Source organism: Sus scrofa, chromosome 8 (genome assembly GCF_054392235.1).
Source record: "Sus scrofa isolate SSC_HxYL_T2T_F1_AM1 chromosome 8, Sscrofa_HxYL_maternal_Yorkshire_Landrace_v2.0, whole genome shotgun sequence".
NCBI classification, from domain to species: Eukaryota; Metazoa; Chordata; class Mammalia; order Artiodactyla; family Suidae; genus Sus; species Sus scrofa.
Window position 1 is genome coordinate 4,050,161 of NC_139390.1, and position 6,959 is coordinate 4,057,119.

The following is a 6,959-nucleotide window of genomic DNA, read 5'->3' on the forward strand; positions in this document are numbered from 1 at the left end:
CACTCCCATCCAGATACAGAGCATGTCCAATGCTGTACCCCGATCCCCTCACACCCCTTGCTAATCCCCCCCACCACCAAAGCAACCTTTGTTCTGCTTCCTATCCCCGCGAGGGTGGCTTTGCCTGTTTCTAAATTTCATACGCAAGCATTCAGCCTGGCTCTGCTTCTGCGTGGGGAGCAGGGTGCCTGTGCAGAAGGGCTATGGTCAGGGACAGTCAGCTAGGGGGACGTTGTCTATACAGCACGTCCTTCAGGCCTGGCTCCCACAAGCAGGGCTGCGTGTCCGTACTTCATCTCCTTCCCCACCAGCCGTGCTCCCTGCCTCTGCACAGCGCTCAGCACACTGACCCGCTTTCTCTCTGGGAAGCGTCCCCTGACGCACCTGCTGCCTATGCCCCCCTCGCCCAGAACTTTCCTTCAACACCCCGCCCCCAACACCACTCCAGTGATGGATCAAATCACCGGTCATGTAATTTTTTTCTTCAACATCTGTGTCCCCCACATGAGGTGAGGTGTGTTGTGGTCACGTCACATGCCCAGGTGTCGCTTGCCCTAATGCACGCACTTACTCAGTAAAGATTTGTTGAGCAATAGATGCAAACTATTGCATTTGGAGTGGAGAAGCAATGAGAGCCTGCTGTACAGCACAGGGAACTATATCAAGTCACTTGTGATGGAACATGATGGAGGAGAATGTGAGAAAAAGGATATGTATATGTGTGTGTGTGTGTGTGTGTATATATATACACACATGACTGGGTCACTTTACTGTACAGTAGAAAATTGGCAGAAACTGTAAACCAACTATAACGAAAAAAATAAAAATCATAAAAAAAGGACACAGCATAGCTGTGGCTGTGGTGTAGGCCGGCAGCTGTAGCTCTGATTCAACCCTAGCCTGGGAATCTCCTTGTGCCGTGGGTGCAGCCCTAAAAAGCAAAAAAAAAAAAAAAAAGAAAGAAAGAAAGAAAGAAAGAAAGACAAAGAAAAGAAAACAGTATGGAGTTTCCTTTAAAAGCTAAAAATACCTCTTGGTCGGCGCTGCCTTGCGGAGGTGGCAGCCATCTCCCGCCTGGCATCGTGGCCCGTCTCAGACCCTCATGAAGCCCAAGATGGTCAAACAGAGGACCAAGAAGTTCACCGGGCGCCAGTCAGACCCGTGTGTCAAAATTAAGCCGAACTGGCGCAAACCCAGAGGCATTGACAACAGGGCGCATCGTAGGTTCAAGGGCCAGATCTTGATGCCCAACACTGGTTATGGGAGCAACACGAAAACTTAGCACATGCTGCCTCGTGCCTTCCGGAAGTTTCTGGTACACAGTGTAAAGGAGCTTGAAGTGCTGCTGATGTGCAACAAATCCTACCGTGCTGAGACTGCTCACAGCGTCTCTTCCAAGAACCCAAAGCCACTGGAGAGAGCGGCCCCGCTGGCCCTCAGGGGCACCAATCCCAACGCCAGGCTGTGCAGCGAAGAAAATAAATTGACAGGAGTCTCTCCAGTGTTGCCACAAGCTGTGGCAGATGCAAATTAGACCCCGAGTTGAAATGAATAGGGGACGGGTGCACACATTGTATCTGTGTTAATAAAACCATGAGACTTGAAAAAAAATAAAAAATAAAAATAAAACTACCCTATCATCAAAAAAAAAAAAAAGATTCATTGAACAATTGATTGTAGGAGAAAGTGTGTGTGTGTGTGTGTGCGCGCGTGTGCTGGAGCAAGGGGTCTGTGGGAGGGAGGAAAAGGGAGTGTGGGTGAGTGTGGGCTGAGGAGCAGGGAGGGGCACAGAGGCGGTGGGACAGCACCCAAGGGGGTCTCCTGAGCCTGGCACTGACCCACCGTTGGCTCCCTTTAAATCCTCACCAGCATCCCCGAGGAAGGCACCTCATCACTTCGTTTGCTGGACAAGGAGAGCAGTCTGGAGAGGTTCTGCAGCCTAACCCCCTCAGACCAGGCTGACTTCCTCTCTACTATGTTTTTTCCTTTTTTTTTTTTAAGGATTAGGGCTGCACCTGCAGCATCTAGAAGGTCCTGGGCTCGAGGTCAAATCGGAGCTGCAGCTGCAGGCCGACACCACAGCCACAGCCACGCTGGATCCAAACTGCATCTTTGACCTATGCTGCAGCTGCAGCAACACTGGATCCTTAGCCCACTGAGTGAGGCCAAGGTTTGAACTCACATCCTCATGGACACTGTGTTGGGTTCTTAACCCGCTGAGACACAAGGGAACGCCTCCTCTGTGCATTTTGGTTGAAGCAGCCACAAGCCTACCTGTGATCAAGAGGCTGCAACATGGACCCCACCTCTCAATGCAAACAAGGAATTTCAGAGCTGTGTTTTAGAACCACCTCTATACATAATGAAATTGATGAAAAATACCTAAAATTGTATTAAATGCTTATAAGCAGGCACTGTGCTAAATCCACTAAACAGATCATATGATATAAAATGTAGGTTAGGGAGTCCCCATTGTAGCACAATGGAAACGAATCTGACTAGTAGCCATGAGGATTCGGGTTCAATCCCTGAACTCGCTCAGTGGGTCAGAGATCCTGTATTGCTGTGAGCTGAAGTGTAGGTCGCAGACGTGACTCAGATCTGGTGTTGCTGTGGCTGTGCTGTAGGCTGGCAGCTGTAGCTCTGGTTCAACCCCTAGCCTGGGAACATCCATATGCTGTGGGTGTGGCCCTAAAAAGAAAAAAAATTTGCTAAATATAACTTTATATTTGACATTTTTTCCGCCATGCCTGTGGCATGCAGAAGTTCCTGGGGCAGGGATTGAACCAGTAACCACAGCAGCCACCCAAGCCACAGCAGTGACAATGCTGGCTCCTTAACCTGATGAGCCACCAGGAAACTCCCCATGCTTGACATTTAAAATAGATAGAGTTCCCGCTATGGCACAGTGATTTAAAGATCTGGCATGGCTGCAGCTGTGGCACAGTTTGCAGATGCGGCTCAGATTTTATCCCTGGCCCATATGCTGTGGGTGCGGCCAAAAACAGAAAAATAATCAAACAAACAAATAAATAAATAAAATGAAATTGGCATATAATCTGTAAAAATACTCAATGACTTGCTGTACACCTGAAACTAATATAGTATTGTAAATCAACTATACTTCAGTAAAAATAAACAAACAAATGAATAAATGCAAAAATAAAGCCACTCTGATAAAAGTCACAGGGGCTGTGCTTCTCCCCCGCCCCCGGACACGCTGGTCATGGTGACATGGTGCCGGCCGCCCAGGCCAGCTCTGCAGGCCAGTCCACTGCTCGATCGGGCCTCTCTGCTTCCCTGGGCCAGACAGGCTGCCCAGCTCTTTGTGAATCAGAGCCCCGAACACCCCGCCTGCATCTCCTGGCCCCTTTCCTTACTGACAGCCACGGGCTTCCTGCACAGCTCCGGAAGCCTCTGAAGCTTCTCCGTGCATTTCTGCAGCCAGAAAATGGGTCAGCTGCCCAGGCTGGAGGCTCGGTCCGCCCTCCAGGCCCGGAGGTGGGAGGGAAGGTGCTGAGCAGTCAGGGCTGCACAGTGACACTGAGTAGCCACTGGGCCTGGGGACAGAGCTGCCTTTGTCCTTGGCCTGCCAGGGGATGCCTCCCCTCGGAGGCTGGTGACAGGGCGTTCCCTCGGAGGCAGGAGGACAGGGGTGCAGGCCGGAGTGAAGGGTTTCCCTGTTCTGAAAGGGGGGGAGGCAGTGGGATGTTAGGTCGCTTCACCAACTAACTAGGGCCGCAGGCAGGCCAGTAACCAGACGGAGTCACTCTGCCATCTGGACGGAGAGGTGTGGACGGAGAATTGCGGAGCCACCCTTAGGGTCACCTGGGGTCATTTAGCCCAGCCTCCCTATTTTGTGGATGGAGCAACTGAGGTGCAGAGAGAGAAAGGTCCTTCCTGAGGTCACACACACGAATCCTTATACATTTCACTTTATATCATCTCGTTAGAAAAAATAATGGTTGGAGAGCCGCAACATACTTTACGCGTACAAATGTATTCTGCTAAATTAGGATAAATTCTGGGGGGAGTAGAATGAAAGCATAAAGTCACAGGGGAAAAGAAACAAAACAAAACATTGTCACAGACCTTGTTCACAAGTTTTTCAGTGGCTGAGTAGTGGGTATCAAATTGCTATGGAATTTATTTTATTTATTTATCAATACTAAAGTATAGTTGCTTTACAGCGTTGTGCCAATTTCTGCTGTACGGCATAGTGACCTGGTTTTATGTATATATATTTACACTCACACATGCGCATACACCTACTTATACACACACACACACATATATATACACACATTCCTTTCTCATACTACCTATCCCAAGAGATTGGATATAGTTCCCTGCGCTGTACAGTAGGACCTCGTTGTTTCTATGGAATTTAAATTCATTGATTTTTTTTTTTTTTTTTTGCCCTGCCCATGGCATTCAGAAGTTCCCAGGTCCAGGTTCAAACCTGCACCACAGCAGCAGCCTGAGTCACAGCAGAGACAATGCCAGTTCCTTACCCCCTGAGCCACCAGGGAACTCCCACAATGATTATATTTAAAAGAGAGATTAACAATTTATTTTATTTTATATTTGTCATTTTAAGGCTGCACCCATGACATATGGAGATTCCCAGGCTAGGGGTTCAGTCGGAACGGTAGCCCCCAGCCTACACCACAGCCACAGCAACACCAGAGCCAAGCCAATTCTGTGACCTACACCACAGCTCATGGCCGCACTGGATCCTTAACCCACTGAAGAGGCCAGGGATCGAACCCGCGTCCTCATGGATGTTAGCTGGGTTCCTTAACCGCTGGGCCACGACAGAAACTCCAACAATTTTAAAATGTCAATATTGTCTATATGTTGGATGTTGCACTATTCGCAACTGTGTAAATTTAAGATAAAAAACTGAGAGAGTCAACTGAAAAATATACAAGCGAGTACACTGGGCTCCCTCCTCCAATGTTTGAGGCTTAAATGAGCAAAAATGTTTTGCAGTCATATAAGCAGACCAGAGAAGCATGAGCTGCTTTTCCTAAAGCCCTTTCACTTAGGACTGTGATTTGCGCTTTGTTGTTTTAAAGCACATGGATGCTGCTTGTCACTGGGTGTCAGCCGAGAACAGGTGTGATCGGTGGAGTGGGAGACTGAAGTCGGCCTGCCTGGGACAGGTCTGGCACTCCACAGTGCTGCTGGACCATGGGCTGGCTGTTGGCCTTTGGATGGGCAGGCGGGCTGGCTGGCAGGGCAAAGGGCTGCAGCTGGCCAGGTGCTGACCCAAGATGGGCGGAGCTCCCGGAGGGCCCTGTTCTTCTACGCAAGATTGGAGCCTGGTCCCAACTCCTGCGGCGAATGGGGGGTGAGATGTTGATTTTTCCAAAGGGCAGAAGGGCAGATGTTTGGAAAGATCACTAGCAAGGGACATACGCACCCCCCAAATTCTGTCTCTGTAAGAGCCCCAACAGCCACTGGCTCCCTCTGTGCCAGGCGCTGTCCTGAGTGCCTTCTGCATCTACCCCTCAAACAGCCCGTGGGTGAGACGTCGTTGGAAACCCACACAGCCTGGCTCTGAGCCTCGTGGTGTACGAGGCGTCCTTGTGAACACAGACCATTCCAGACCCTGAAGGGGCGATTTGATACTTTGTTCTTCCACAGACCCCGCTCTATGATCTTGAGCCAGGCATTCACCCTCTCTGATGCTCAGTTTTCTCATCAGCAAAAGGGTCCAGCCAGTGGCAACTGCTCTGCCTGGAAGGACTCTGTCGTATCGGAAAAGTTGGTGCCTAAATTTAGAAGGCTGAAATCTTGATTTTGAGGTGTCAGAAGATAACGTAGGAGGCCAAACCACCCTTGTTTTTGTGGCTTTTCCCCTTGGTCCTGTTTGGGGCTCTGTCTGGCGTTTTCCAGGCCTGGGGCATCCCCAGCTGCCACTTGGTGCCTTAGCGGCATTTCCTCCCAAACCCCAAATACTGTAGCAGCTGCACCAGGGCTGGCAGCCGTTTGGATGGTTCCCGGGAGGCCTCTTTTGGAAATTTATAGTGAGTGGGCAGGAACTGTGTTCCTGCAGCCTGGAGGGTGGGGCCTGGTCTCCAAAGGTGGGGGTGCTGTGGGAGCGGTAGATGCCAAGTCCAAAGACATGGAGCTCGTCCTGCAAAACCACTCACTGTGTCCTCTAAGGCAGGTGGCTTAACTTCTGAGCCTCATTCCTTCACTCAGCTGTGGCCCCGGGGACTCAGGGATGAGTCAAACAGGCCCTTCCCTACCGGTGCTCCAGTTTCATGGGCAAGACAGCCCAGGAAACAGACGGCGACAGTAGGATCCTTCCACAGCTGAGAGGCAGCATGCCTGGACATCAGGAGGACTTCTTGGAGGAGGTAAGGTTGGGGCGCCATTTTCCTCTTGGGTTAATTCATCGAGAGGACTCCAATAACTAACATTTTAGAACATCTCAGAGCGTAATTTTAAGCTTTTTTTTTATAAACATGATACACGCTCCCAATGACAGTTTTTTAGAAAACAGAAAGGTATTAGTTGAAAAGTCTTCCCTGATATCCTTGGAAGGAATTAAGTAGTGTCCACAGTTTCTTGAATAGCCTTTCAGAAATGTTCTATGTGTGCAGAAAGCTGTGTGGGCAAAACTTAAAAAAAAAAATAATAATAATAATAGTAATAATAATAGGTGTTCCCGTCATGGCACAGTGGAAACGAATCCAACTAGGAACCATGAGGTTGTGGGTTTGATCCCTGCCCTCACTCCGTGGGTTAAGGATCTGTCACTGCTGCAAGCTGTGGTGTAGGACGAAACCTCCATATGCTATGGGCGCAGCCCTAAAAAGACCAAGAAAAAAGATATATTATACAACCCAGGGAATATAGCCAATATTTTCTAATAACTATAAATGGAATATAGGCTTAAAAATTGTGAATCACCGTATTGTACGCCTGAAACATAACATTGTAAC

The 6,959-nt window shown here is 49.3% G+C and overlaps 1 pseudogene; it reads left to right on the forward strand.

The window, feature by feature from the left end:
- Positions 1-1,039: 1,039 nt before the first annotated feature.
- On the forward strand, positions 1,040-1,534 carry LOC106507769 (large ribosomal subunit protein eL32 pseudogene; annotated as a pseudogene).
- Positions 1,535-6,959: the final 5,425 nt, after the last annotated feature.